Below are 13,997 nucleotides of genomic sequence, written 5' to 3'. Positions count from 1 at the left end.
CTGGGCTGTCTGGCAGGGTTCGTGTCTGCTGAGCGGACCAGGAGCAGCCCAGCGGGAGGCCGGGGGACAGGCCGGGGCAGAGCTGTGGGGTGAGGGCCTGGGCCAAGGCTGCAGCCTGGTGCGGGACGTGGGCTTTTCCTCTGGCAGCGAGCTGGCGTCAGCGCGGGAGCGGAGACCTGCCTGTTAGCAAACAGAGGGCGGCTATGCCGGAGGGCGTGTCCCACAGGCACGGTGTGGCAAGGAGAGCTACCGCCGGGGCCAGGGCGCTCGCCGGGGGCTCTGGACTGGCATCCGCCCTGCACAGCCGCCGCGTGAAATTAGCCCCTCGCTGTGTTTATTTGCCAGCCGCGTCTCCAGCTGTGCTCTGGCTTGGGGCCGCTGCGTCCCAGCTCCGCGCTGCGAAGGCCAGGTAAGCTGAGCCCCTCCTGCTTGCTGAGTGCGCTGTGCGGGGCCGGGACCTGCTCTGGGACTGGGTGCGCAGGATCCCGGCTCAGCCCAGCAGCCTGCGGAGCCCCCAGCTGGGCAGCACCGAGCTGCGTCTGGCTGCTTCTTTCTGCTCCGGGAGCTCAGGGCAGGCGCGCAGGGGAACCGTTCTGCCTCAGCTCTCCCCAGGCTACAGCAACTCCCCACGGCCTTCCCCCACCCCGAGTCTGGGGGGTGTCGCCCCGGGAACTCGGCCGGGGTCGCTGGCGTCCCCCACCCCGAGTCTGGGGGGTGTCGCCGCGGGAACTCGGCCGGGGTCGCTGGCGTCCCCCACCGCGAGTCTGGGGGGTGTCGCCGCGGGAACTCGGCCGGGGTCGCTGGCGTCCCCCACCCCGAGTCTGGGGGTGTCGCCGCGGGAACTCGGCCGGGGTCGCTGGCGTCCCCCACCCTGAGTCTGGGGGGTGTCGCCCCGGGAACTCGGCCGGGGTCGCTGGCGTCCCCCACCCCGAGTCTGGGGGGTGTCGCCCCGGGAACTCGGCCGGGGTCGCTGGCGTCCCCCACCCCGAGTCTGGGGGGTGTCGCCCCGGGAACTCGGCCGGGGTCGCTGGCGTCCCCCACCCCGAGTCTGGGGGGTGTCGCCGCGGGAACTCGGCCGGGGTCGCTGGCGTCCCCCACCCCGAGTCTGGGGGTGTCGCCGCGGGAACTCGGCCGGGGTCGCTGGCGTCCCCCACCGCGAGTCTGGGGGGTGTCGCCGCGGGAACTCGGCCGGGGTCGCTGGCGTCCCCCACCCCGAGTCTGGGGGTGTCGCCGCGGGAACTCGGCCGGGGTCGCTGGCGTCCCCCACCCCGAGTCTGGGGGGTGTCGCCCCGGGAACTCGGCCGTGGTCGCTGGCGTCCCCCACCCCGAGTCTGGGGGGTGTCGCCCCGGGAACTCGGCCGGGGTCGCTGGCGTCCCCCACCCCGAGTCTGGGGGGTGTCGCCCCGGGAACTCGGCCGTGGTCGCTGGCGTCCCCCACCCCGAGTCTGGGGGGTGTCGCCCCGGGAACTCGGCCGTGGTCGCTGGTGTCCCCCACCCCGAGTCTGGGGGGTGTCGCCCCGGGAACTCGGCCGGGGTCGCTGGCGTCCCCCACCCCGAGTCTGGGGGGTGTCGCCCCGGGAACTTGGCCGGGGTCGCTGGCATCCCCCACCCCGAGTCTGGGGGGTGTCGCCGCGGGAACTCGGCCGGGGTCGCTGGCGTCCCCCACCGCGAGTCTGGGGGGTGTCGCCGCGGGAACTCGGCCGGGGTCGCTGGCGTCCCCCACCCCGAGTCTGGGGGGTGTCGCCGCGGGAACTCGGCCGGGGTCGCTGGCGTCCCCCACCCCGAGTCTGGGGGTGTCGCCGCGGGAACTCGGCCGGGGTCGCTGGCGTCCCCCACCCTGAGTCTGGGGGGTGTCGCCGCGGGAACTCGGCCGGGGTCGCTGGCGTCCCCCACCCCGAGTCTGGGGGGTGTCGCCGCGGGAACTCGGCCGGGGTCGCTGGCGTCCCCCACCCCGAGTCTGGGGGGTGTCGCCCCGGGAACTCGGCCGGGGTCGCTGGCGTCCCCCACCCCGAGTCTGGGGGGTGTCGCCGCGGGAACTCGGCCGGGGTCGCTGGCGTCCCCCACCCCGAGTCTGGGGGGTGTCGCCCCGGGAACTCGGCCGGGGTCGCTGGCGTCCCCCACCCCGAGTCTGGGGGGTGTCGCCCCGGGAACTCGGCCGGGGTCGCTGGCATCCCCCACCTCGAGCGGCAGCCCAGGCTAGCTCCAGGCTAGCTCCTTTCTAGCATCCTGGTGGATGCCGAGGGACCAGGCACATTTCTCTCCCCTGTGTCCCGTCTTGCCTGGCTTCAAGGCTCCCTGGGCCAGGCCGGTCCAGGGCCGTTCCCTGGGTGGGGCTGGAGGCCCAGGGGGTAGTTACCATCAGCTACAGCCTGGGGTTGTACGTTGGGTTCTTTCCTGGGACAGACTCCGGCTGGGTCTCCCAGGCTGGGGGGGCTTGGCGAGGACAGAGGCACTGCCGCATTTCCTCCGTCTCTGCCCCGAGCTGTGACCCCCTGCGGGGGTACGTACCTCCGGGCAAATGCCGACACCCCAGCGCTCGCGTTGGACGTGCACGGAGTAAGGGGCAGTGCAGAGTCCAGCTGCCCACAGGGACACGGGGGGGCTGGGCCTCGGGGGCTGCTTGCTGCCCAGGAGGAGGGCACAGAACGCACCGACCTGACATCCCGTACGCAGAGCACGCCATGGGCTGATGCACAGGGACCTGGCAGCTCCCACGCCCCTTTGAGAGGACTTGCACCCCACCCCCTGTGGGCCTGGAGGTAGCAACCCCTGCCCCTGTGGGGCCCAAGGGCCTGGCACCCCATCAGGGAGCACAGAAGGGTTATTGGTTGACTGGGACGCGGCGTAGCACAGGAACCAGGAGCAGCCAGTCCACCCGTCTTTGGAGAGGGGAGCCCAGAGCTGGGGGCCTGGCTCTTTCCCTGCACCCCAGGACAGCTCAGTCTGCCCCACTCCCAGCAGCCTGGTCCCAGACCCCCAGCCAGGCTCAGCTCGTAAGGGGCATGCTGTTCATGCAGGCAGCAGAGAAAACCCCCCGTGGGAGTCGCACCTGAATTCCCACCCCCAGTGGAGTTGTCGTACGGTGTCCAGGGAAACTGAGGCACACACAGGGGGTCACTATCAGACAGTAGAACTCCCATGCACCATAGCAAGGTGAGTACCCCCCCCCCGTGTCACACGCTCACCCGGCTTTGTAGGGCATGTGGCAGGGACCCTGGCCCCGTGCCCGCCTAAGGGAGAATGAGCTCGCGTGCCCCTGCCAGGACGCACAGCTGAGAAACGAAGGCAGAGAAGGCCGACGGGGCAGAGGGGGGCTGGATCCCAGGAGCTGGTCGCCAGCGTTACTGAACCGGGCCCCACCCGTCAGCCGGGCTGTGGCACCCCCTATGGCGCCCCCTGCGGCTGGACTGTGGGGATGGAGGGGAGAAGAGGCGTTTTCTGCGGGTCCAGATTTCCACACTCCTCCCAGCGGTGCCCAACGTGCGGCGCACTGGGGACGGGGGGGTTGCAGTGGCAGGTGCAGAGCCTCACCCTGCTGAAAACCCCAGCCCTAGCCTGGGGCGCATGTGGTGGTTAAGAATGGCCATGCTGCCCCAGAGCAATAGGGCATCTAGCCCAGCATCCTGGCCTCCACGGGGCCAGTGCCAGGTGCCCCAGAGGGAACGAACAGAACAGGCAATTGCTGGGTGAGCCATCCTGTGTCAGCCAGGCCCAGCCTCTGTCTGACGCTCAAAAGCTGAGGGATGATCCACGACCATCTTAGCTAATAGCCATTGATGGACCCATTCACCATCAACTTTTCATTCTTTTTTGCATCCTGGCATAGACTATGCCTTTGCAGAATCCTCTGGCAAGGAGTTCCACAGGTTAACTGTGTGCTGTGTGAGGGGAAAAAACACATCTACATCCAACTGCCACCCTAGACCCCGCACTCCCTCCACAGAAATGCATGGCCCTTGACCACTTTCTAAAATCTTGGATTGGCCCCCAGCAGAAATGCTGAGGCGTGTGACGCTTGGCCAATTAGAAACCCTGGCAGCTGCCCCATCTCCCTACAGTAAACGGAGACGGGCTGCTTTGTGTTCCAGGGCATTATTCTCTTTGCACGGGACGGAACAAAAACCCAGGCAGCAGTGACACGCCTGGGACAAAGCGGATGCGAGCTCCCACTCCAATGGGTAGTAAGCAGCTGGGGCTCAGTAGCTGAAGGGGGTGTGAAGGTCTGTGCAGTGTCTGAGCTTCCCATGGTATGGGGGGGGTCTGTGCCCTGCATGGTATGGGGGGGGTCTGTGCCCTGCATGGTACGGGGGGGCGGGGTCTATGCCCTGCACGGTACAGAGGGGGCGGGGTCTGTGCCCTGCATGGTACGGGGGGGCGGGGTCTATGCCCTGCATGGTACGGGGGGCGGGGTCTGTGCCCTGCATGGTACGGGGGGGCGGGGTCTGTGCCCTGCATGGTACGGGGGGCGGGGTCTGTGCCCTGCATGGTACGGGGGGCGGGGTCTGTGCCCTGCATGGTACAGGGGGGGCGGGGTCTGTGCCCTGCATGGTACGGGGGGCGGGGTCTGTGCCCTGCATGGTACGGGGGGCGGGGTCTGTGCCCTGCATGGTACAGGGGGGCGGGGTCTGTGCCCTGCATGGTACGAAGGGGGCAGGGTCTGTGCCCTGAATGGTACGGGGGGCGGGGTCTGTGCCCTGAATGGTACGGGGGGCGGGGTCTATGCCCTGCATGGTACGGGGGGGGCGGGGTCTGTGCCCTGCATGGTACGGGGGGCGGGGTCTGTGCCCTGCATGGTACGAAGGGGGCAGGGTCTGTGCCCTGCATGGTACGGGGCGGCGGGGTCTGTGCCCTGCATGGTACGGGGGGCGGGGTCTATGCCCTGCATGGTACGGGGGGCGGGGTCTGTGCCCTGCATGGTACGAAGGGGGCAGGGTCTGTGCCCTGCATGGTACGGGGCGGCGGGGTCTGTGCCCTGAATGGTACGGGGGGCGGGGTCTATGCCCTGCATGGTACGGGGGGCGGGGTCTGTGCCCTGCATGGTACGGGGGGCGGGGTCTGTGCCCTGCATGGTACGGGGGGCGGGGTCTGTGCCCTGCATGGTACGGGGGGGCGGGGTCTGTGCCCTGCATGTGGCTGGGGAGGCCGGCCGAGGCAGGAACCTCAGTCACCACACTGGCCCAGCACGAACCCGGAACAGCACTGCAGTTCCCATGTCACTCCCTCAGCGCTGGGCCGGTGGCCAGGTACCAATGAGGAGGCGCTAGGTGGAAGCTGAGACGTGCCCAGGGCCGATTTAGGGCGGGGACAACAGCTCAGGGCCCAGGGAGCTGTAGCCAGCGGGCGAGAGGCAAATGGGCACGGCCGTTGTTGAGCAAAGGCGGAGGCTGCACATCCTGGAAGCTCAGGGCTGGGGTTTGAAGAAGAGCTGGCAGGGGCGGGCAGGAATTGCAATGAAGGGGCGCAGTGCAGCGGTAAGTGGTGACGGGGGATGGGATGAAGGGGCGCAGTGCAGCGGTTAGTGGTGACGGGGGATGGGATGAAGGGGCGCAGTGCAGCGGTTAGTGGTGACGGGGGATGGGATGAAGGGGCGCAGTGCAGCGGTTAGTGGTGACGGGGGGTGGGATGAAGGGGCGCAGTGCAGCGGTTAGTGGTGACGGGGGGTGGGATGAAGGGGCGCAGTGCAGCGGTTAGTGGTGACGGGGGATGGGATGAAGGGGCGCAGTGCAGCGGTTAGTGGTGACGGGGGGTGGGATGAAGGGGCGCAGTGCAGCGGTTAGTGGTGACGGGGGATGGGATGAAGGGGCGCGGTGCAGCAGTTAGTGGTGACAGGGGGATGGGATGAAGGGGCGCGGTGCAGCGGTTAGTGGTGACGGGGGATGGGATGAAGGGGCGCAGTGCAGCGGTTAGTGGTGACGGGGGGTGGGATGAAGGGGCGCAGTGCAGCGGTTAGTGGTGACGGGGGATGGGATGAAGGGGCGCGGTGCAGCAGTTAGTGGTGACAGGGGGATGGGATGAAGGGGCGCGGTGCAGCGGTTAGTGGTGACGGGGGATGGGATGAAGGGGCGCAGTGCAGCGGTTAGTGGTGACGGGGGGATGGGATGAAGGGGCGCGGTGCAGCGGTTAGTGGTGACGGGGGGTGGGATGAAGGGGCGCGGTGCAGCGGTTAGTGGTGACGGGGGGTGGGATGAAGGGGCGCGGTGCAGCGGTAAGTGGTGACGGGGGATGGGATGAAGGGGCGCGGTGCAGCGGTTAGTGGTGACGGGGGATGGGATGAAGGGGCGCAGTGCAGCGGTTAGTGGTGACGGGGGGTGGGATGAAGGGGCGCAGTGCAGCGGTTAGTGGTGACGGGGGGGATGGGATGAAGGGGCGCGGTGCAGCGGTAAGTGGTGACGGGGGGATGGGATGAAGGGGCGCAGTGCAGCAGTTAGTGGTGACAGGGGGATGGGATGAAGGGGCGCGGTGCAGCGGTTAGTGGTGACGGGGGGATGGGATGAAGGGGCGCAGTGCAGCAGTTAGTGGTGACAGGGGGATGGGATGAAGGGGCGCGGTGCAGCGGTTAGTGGTGACGGGGGGATGGGATGAAGGGGCGCGGTGCAGCGGTTAGTGGTGACGGGGGGTGGGATGAAGGGGCGCGGTGCAGCGGTAAGTGGTGACGGGGGATGGGATGAAGGGGCGCAGTGCAGCGGTTAGTGGTGACGGGGGGATGGGATGAAGGGGCGCGGTGCAGCGGTTAGTGGTGACGGGGGGTGGGATGAAGGGGCGCGGTGCAGCGGTAAGTGGTGACGGGGGATGGGATGAAGGGGCGCGGTGCAGCGGTAAGTGGTGACGGGGGATGGGATGAAGGGGCGCGGTGCAGCGGTAAGTGGTGACGGGGGATGGGATGAAGGGGTGCGGTGCAGCGGTTAGTGGTGACGGGGGGATGGGATGAAGGGGCGCGGTGCAGCGGTTAGTGGTGACGGGGGATGGGATGAAGGGGCGCGGTGCAGCGGTTAGTGGTGACGGGGGATGGGATGAAGGGGCGCGGTGCAGCGGTAAGTGGTGACGGGGGATGGGATGAAGGGGCGCAGTGCAGCGGTTAGTGGTGACGGGGGATGGGATGAAGGGGCGCAGTGCAGCGGTTAGTGGTGACGGGGGGCGGGATGAAGGGGCGCAGTGCAGCGGTTAGTGGTGACGGGGGGCGGGATGAAGGGGCGCAGTGCAGCGGTTAGTGGTGACGGGGGGCGGGATGAAGGGGCGCAGTGCAGCGGATAGTGGTGACGGGGGATGGGATGAAGGGGCGCGGTGCAGCGGTAAGTGGTGACGGGGGATGGGATGAAGGGGCGCAGTGCAGCGGTTAGTGGTGACGGGGGGCGGGATGAAGGGGCGCAGTGCAGCGGTAAGTGGTGACGGGGGATGGGATGAAGGGGCGCAGTGCAGCGGTTAGTGGTGACGGGGGCGGGATGAAGGGGCGCAGTGCAGCGGTAAGTGGTGACGGGGGATGGGATGAAGGGGCGCAGTGCAGCGGTTAGTGGTGACGGGAGATGGGATGAAGGGGCGCAGTGCAGCGGTTAGTGGTGACGGGGGATGGGATGAAGGTGCGCGGTGCAGCGGTTAGTGGTGACGGGGGATGGGATGAAGGGGCGCGGTGCAGCGGTAAGTGGTGACGGGGGATGGGATGAAGGGGCGCAGTGCAGCGGTTAGTGGTGACGGGGGATGGGATGAAGGGGCGCAGTGCAGCGGTTAGTGGTGACGGGGGGCGGGATGAAGGGGCGCAGTGCAGCGGTAAGTGGTGACGGGGGATGGGATGAAGGGGCGCAGTGCAGCGGTTAGTGGTGACGGGGGGCGGGATGAAGGGGCGCAGTGCAGCGGTTAGTGGTGACGGGGGGCGGGATGAAGGGGCGCAGTGCAGCGGTTAGTGGTGACGGGGGATGGGATGAAGGGGCGCGGTGCAGCGGTAAGTGGTGACGGGGGATGGGATGAAGGGGCGCAGTGCAGCGGTTAGTGGTGACGGGGGGCGGGATGAAGGGGCGCAGTGCAGCGGTAAGTGGTGACGGGGGATGGGATGAAGGGGCGCAGTGCAGCGGTTAGTGGTGACGGGGGCGGGATGAAGGGGCGCAGTGCAGCGGTAAGTGGTGACGGGGGATGGGATGAAGGGGCGCAGTGCAGCGGTTAGTGGTGACGGGGGATGGGATGAAGGGGCGCAGTGCAGCGGTTAGTGGTGACGGGGGGTGGGATGAAGGGGCGCGGTGCAGCGGTTAGTGGTGATGGGGGGATGGGATGAAGGGGCGCAGTGCAGCGGTTAGTGGTGACGGGAGATGGGATGAAGGGGCGCAGTGCAGCAGTTAGTGGTGACGGGGGGTGGGATGAAGGGGCGCAGTGCAGCGGTTAGTGGTGACGGGGGGATGGGATGAAGGGGCGCGGTGCAGCGGTTAGTGGTGACGGGGGGATGGGATGAAGGGGCGCAGTGCAGCGGTTAGTGGTGACGGGGGATGGGATGAAGGGGCGCAGTGCAGCGGTTAGTGGTGACGGGGGATGGGATGAAGGGGCGCAGTGCAGCGGTTAGTGGTGACGGGGGGTGGGATGAAGGGGCGCAGTGCAGCGGTTAGTGGTGACGGGGGGTGGGATGAAGGGGCGCAGTGCAGCGGTTAGTGGTGACGGGGGATGGGATGAAGGGGCGCGGTGCAGCGGTTACTGGTGACGGGGGGCGGGATGAAGGGGCGCAGTGCAGCGGTTACTGGTGACGGGGGATGGGATGAAGGGGCGCGGTGCAGCGGTTAGTGGTGACGGGGGATGGGATGAAGGGGCGCGGTGCAGCGGTTAGTGGTGACGGGGGATGGGATGAAGGGGCGCGGTGCAGCGGTTAGTGGTGACGGGGGATGGGATGAAGGGGCGCGGTGCAGCGGTTAGTGGTGACGGGGGGATGGGATGAAGGGGCGCAGTGCAGCGGTTAGTGGTGACGGGGGGATGGGATGAAGGGGCGCAGTGCAGCGGTTAGTGGTGACGGGGGATGGGATGAAGGGGCGCGGTGCAGCGGTTAGTGGTGACGGGGGGGATGGGATGAAGGGGCGCAGTGCAGCGGTTAGTGGTGACGGGGGATGGGATGAAGGGGCGCGGTGCAGCGGTTAGTGGTGACGGGGGATGGGATGAAGGGGCGCGGTGCAGCGGTTAGTGGTGACGGGGGATGGGATGAAGGGGCGCGGTGCAGCGGTTAGTGGTGACGGGGGATGGGATGAAGGGGCGCGGTGCAGCGGTTAGTGGTGACGGGGGATGGGATGAAGGGGCGCGGTGCAGCGGTTAGTGGTGACGGGGGGGATGGGATGAAGGGGCGCAGTGCAGCGGTTAGTGGTGACGGGGGATGGGATGAAGGGGCGCGGTGCAGCGGTTAGTGGTGACGGGGGATGGGATGAAGGGGCGCGGTGCAGCGGTTAGTGGTGACGGGGGATGGGATGAAGGGGCGCAGTGCAGCGGTTAGTGGTGACGGGGGGATGGGATGAAGGGGCGCAGTGCAGCAGTTAGTGGTGACGGGGGGCGGGATGAAGGGGCGCAGTGCAGCGGTTAGTGGTGACGGGGGGTGGGATGAAGGGGCGCAGTGCAGCGGTTAGTGGTGACGGGAGATGGGATGAAGGGGCGCAGTGCAGCAGTTAGTGGTGACGGGGGGATGGGATGAAGGGGCGCAGTGCAGCAGTTAGTGGTGACGGGGGGCGGGATGAAGGGGCGCAGTGCAGCGGTTAGTGGTGACGGGGGGCGGGATGAAGGGGCGCAGTGCAGCGGTTAGTGGTGACGGGGGGTGGGATGAAGGGGCGCAGTGCAGCGGTTAGTGGTGACGGGAGATGGGATGAAGGGGCGCAGTGCAGCAGTTAGTGGTGACGGGGGGATGGGATGAAGGGGCGCAGTGCAGCAGTTAGTGGTGACGGGGGGCGGGATGAAGGGGCGCAGTGCAGCGGTTAGTGGTGACGGGGGGCGGGATGAAGGGGCGCAGTGCAGCGGTTAGTGGTGACGGGGGGCGGGATGAAGGGGCACAGTGCAGCAGTTAGTGGTGACGGGGGATGGGATGAAGGGGCGCAGTGCAGCAGTTAGTGGTGACGGGGGGATGGGATGAAGGGGCGCAGTGCAGCGGTTAGTGGTGACGGGGGGATGGGATGAAGGGGCGCAGTGCAGCGGTTAGTGGTGACGGGGGATGGGATGAAGGGGCGCAGTGCAGCGGTTAGTGGTGACGGGGGGCGGGATGAAGGGGCGCAGTGCAGCAGTTAGTGGTGACGGGGGGATGGGATGAAGGGGCGCAGTGCAGCGGTTAGTGGTGACGGGGGGATGGGATGAAGGGGCGCAGTGCAGCGGTTAGTGGTGACGGGGGATGGGATGAAGGGGCGCAGTGCAGCGGTTAGTGGTGACGGGGGGCGGGATGAAGGGGCGCAGTGCAGCAGTTAGTGGTGACGGGGGGATGGGATGAAGGGGCGCAGTGCAGCGGTTAGTGGTGACGGGGGGATGGGATGAAGGGGCGCAGTGCAGCAGTTAGTGGTGACGGGGGATGGGATGAAGGGGCGCAGTGCAGCGGTTAGTGGTGACGGGGGATGGGATGAAGGGGCGCGGTGCAGCGGTTAGTGGTGACGGGGGGTGGGATGAAGGGGCGCAGTGCAGCGGTTAGTGGTGACGGGGGGTGGGATGAAGGGGCGCAGTGCAGCGGTTAGTGGTGACGGGAGATGGGATGAAGGGGCGCAGTGCAGCAGTTAGTGGTGACGGGGGGATGGGATGAAGGGGCGCAGTGCAGCAGTTAGTGGTGACGGGGGGATGGGATGAAGGGGCGCAGTGCAGCAGTTAGTGGTGACGGGGGGGATAGGATGAAGGGGCGCAGTGCAGCAGTTAGTGGTGACGGGGGGGATAGGATGAAGGGGCGCAGTGCAGCGGTTAGTGGTGACGGGGGGATGGGATGAAGGGGCGCAGTGCAGCAGTTAGTGGTGACGGGGGATGGGATGAAGGGGTGCAGTGCAGCAGTTAGTGGTGACGGGGGGTGGGATGAAGGGGCGCAGTGCAGCGGTTAGTGGTGACGGGGGGCGGGATGAAGGGGCGCAGTGCAGCGGTTACTCGTGACGGGGGGATGGGATGAAGGGGCGCAGTGCAGCAGTTAGAGGTGACGGGGGATGGGATGAAGGGGCGCAGTGCAGCAGTTAGTGGTGACGGGTGCCAGGGTTGGGAAGCCTTTGGGTGCCAGGGGAACTGGGTGATGCTGTGCCCACAGGGATCAGGGTCCCAAAACAAAGTTCGCTCAGGGCGCCATTTCCCCTGCGGCTGGCTCTGGCGGTGCAGCGGTCTCGTGCACGCACTGACCGACCACAGCTCCATGGTACCGTGTCCTGCGGGCATGATCGAGCCCAGCCCGTGGTGTCAGCCAATGGTCAGGGCAGTGAGTGGTGTGTGTGTGTGCGATACACCCGAGATTTCAACTGCTGAGACCGGGGTCCCTTGCAGCGGGCAACCTGGAGGAGGTTGACGAGTGCCCCAATAAGTTTACAGGGAGAGCTTATAACACTTCAGATTTTAGCTGCTAGAATCCATGATTCCTTCGCAGCGGGCAGTCTGGGGGAGGCTGAGAAGTGCCCCAATGGATCTGCCACCTCGGAGTGACACAAATCCAAACGCCCAAGCTCTCCCTACATCTGTCTCTTAAGACCGGCTGAAGTTCTTTTATATTGTGCCTGGTTCTATTACAGCAACTGAAGGAGTCAGGTTAAAGCTTAAACAGTTACAGGTTTATTGAGGAAGCTTATAAATCATATGGTTGCAATGGCTATTGCTCTCTTTCTTAACTGCTAGCAAAATATAGATCTTAAAAATGGTTACAAAGAAGATAAAGGTAGGAAAACAGAAATAATGGTACCAAGTGACAGCTTAATCTTTAAAGAGCTCTAAGTCTGTGTACACTTAAGACAAAGGACCACATCCAGGTACAATTTTTACCCCCTTCTGTTCCTCTCGACTCCAGCGTGTCAGGCCAGGGCCGGTCCCTCAATTCCTAGGAAAGACGAAAATACGAGGTGGGCGTCCCCTTGGAACCTCGGGAGGTCAAACACCTAACCTGACCCACAGGTAGAGGGTAGATTGACACTCAAAAGTGAGTGTGTGCTGGACCCATCTTTATACCCATGGGGTCACGTATTTCTCTTTCTTATCTGTGATGCCAAATGGGGCTGGTCTGCCTTTTGTGAGACCAGCTCTTACAAGGGAGTTGTGAACTTAATTTACACTTGTAAGAGAGTTGAGAGGATTAAATTGGAAGTACTGGAGATTCTTTTCTCAGTGGGGGATTCCTCTCCCAGGGACGGCTGTGTGTTCGTATCAACATGGGTGCCAGCTGGGCACTTCTCGCAGCCTCGAGGCCAGCTTATTGCCTTAATCGCTGTCTCCTCATAGCCATGTTTTCAGCTGCTCAGGATCAGATGAGCCAGCATAGACTATGCTGATTTTACTGCTCCTTCTCTGCCCTGTATGCTTCAGAGAGGCAAATAAGATGGATGATATGGGGGGGGTCTGTCTGGCTACACGTGGGCGTCAGCGCTTTTGCCTGGTGTGGCAGTGAGCCCCGGGGCCGCACGGCGCTGCCACACCCTTGCTGCACACAGGCCCGTGAGGGGCGCCCAGGTGCCTGGCTGGGATTCTGGCTCTGCTGATGAGAAGAGCACCAGCGTTCAGCCCGCGCCGAAGGCCTGCTCTTGTCTCCAGCAGCGGTTTCTGAGCCGTTTGCTTGCGCTCAGCAGGCAGAGGGAGCGACTCTGACAGCACCTCAGCCAGACACAGGTCTGGGCGTGCAGCTGCACCTCTTGCAGCAGGCAGGGCCGGGCGCTCGTCCCGTCTGAGGGCCGCATTTCTCGGGCCACCTGCGGCCGGTGCAGTCACGCCGGGGCAGGGTTTCGCGCTTCGCCTACTGCTCCAGGCCCGCACAGGCGAGAGGGACACGTTCCAATGACGATGGCGTGGCCGAGTCCTTAAGGCTTCTGGACACGGACAGAGCCCGTGGGCCCCGCACGCCCCGGGGTCGGGCACTGTCATCCTGCCAGGCCTCTGACCCCCGGGCGTGGATTCCCGGGCAGGGAAGGCTTCTCCCTGCAGTACAGGAGCATGTAGCCTGAGCTGGGCTGGCTGGTGCCAGCGGTTCCCAGGCTTTCTACTCCTGCTGCCACCAGCAGCCTCTCCCCCGGAAGCACCCACTGCTCCACACTGCCCAGGGCCTGGCGCCCTGCAGGGCCCTGCCTCTGGTGCTCTCCTCCGCGCGTTCTCACAGAGCCCCCCTGACTTGCCCATTCCTCCCCCCCCCCCCCCCACACGTTCAGTCACAAGAACATTCACCGGCCACACGGCCTGCCCTGCCCTGCCCAGCTTTTCCCATCTGCAGGGTCGGGGGAACCCCCCCAGCCCAGCTCTTTCCATGGGCGCCGACTCACTGCCAGCCCTCTCCACTGAGCCTTGGCGTTCCTGCTCTGCGGCCTGGCTCTGCCGGCTCCCCATCCCGGCCGTAAGGGTCTCCCCCAGCCTTCCTGGCTCCTCCCACCTTGCCCGCCTGCCTACAGCCTGCTCTGGCTGCTTCCTTCCACCATTGTCCTGGGTGGACGCTGGCCTGCTCCCAGCACCACCGCCCCAGACACACGCCATCCCCTCTGCAAGCCTCCAGCCAGGCTCTGCCCAGTCATGTGCCCACGCTGCACAGTGCCGCCGCGGCCTCACTTGTCCAGGGCATCGTCTGACATCAGGCCCGAGGCTATTTCTGCCTCACCGCTTACGTCCCCGGCGGTCCCCTGGCTGCAAGGGAGGATGGGGAGACCGACCAATCCCGAGCCCAGAGCGGGCCGTTGTGGTCACGAGCCCGGCCTCCTAATCAGCCCAGGTGCCAGGCAACCCCTTGGAACTAGACCACGTCCACCAAAGCCTGTCGGTGGGGAAGGCCTGCGCAGCTGACACGGCGCCTCGCTGCTGCTGGAGAGTGGCCCAAACCCGGTGAGTGACGGCTGCCCGCTTCCTCGCGCTGGGCC

General features: G+C 66.1%; 1 protein-coding gene across 1 annotated transcript in view; it reads left to right on the top strand.

Moving 5' to 3' along the window:
* Nucleotides 1-203: 203 nt before the first annotated feature.
* Nucleotides 204-13,997, top strand: part of LOC102445643 (ectonucleoside triphosphate diphosphohydrolase 8-like) — a 37,880-nt gene continuing 24,086 nt past the window's right edge. Inside the window, exon 1 of the mRNA XM_075905846.2 lies at nt 204-409. The gene's annotated coding sequence lies outside the window, so the exon portion shown is untranslated. The remainder of the gene's footprint in view (nt 410-13,997) is intronic.

Source organism: Pelodiscus sinensis, chromosome 23, assembly GCF_052426305.1.
Source record: "Pelodiscus sinensis isolate ZL-2025 chromosome 23, ASM5242630v1, whole genome shotgun sequence".
NCBI classification, from domain to species: domain Eukaryota; kingdom Metazoa; phylum Chordata; order Testudines; family Trionychidae; genus Pelodiscus; species Pelodiscus sinensis.
This window is presented reverse-complemented; position numbering and strand designations above follow the sequence as displayed.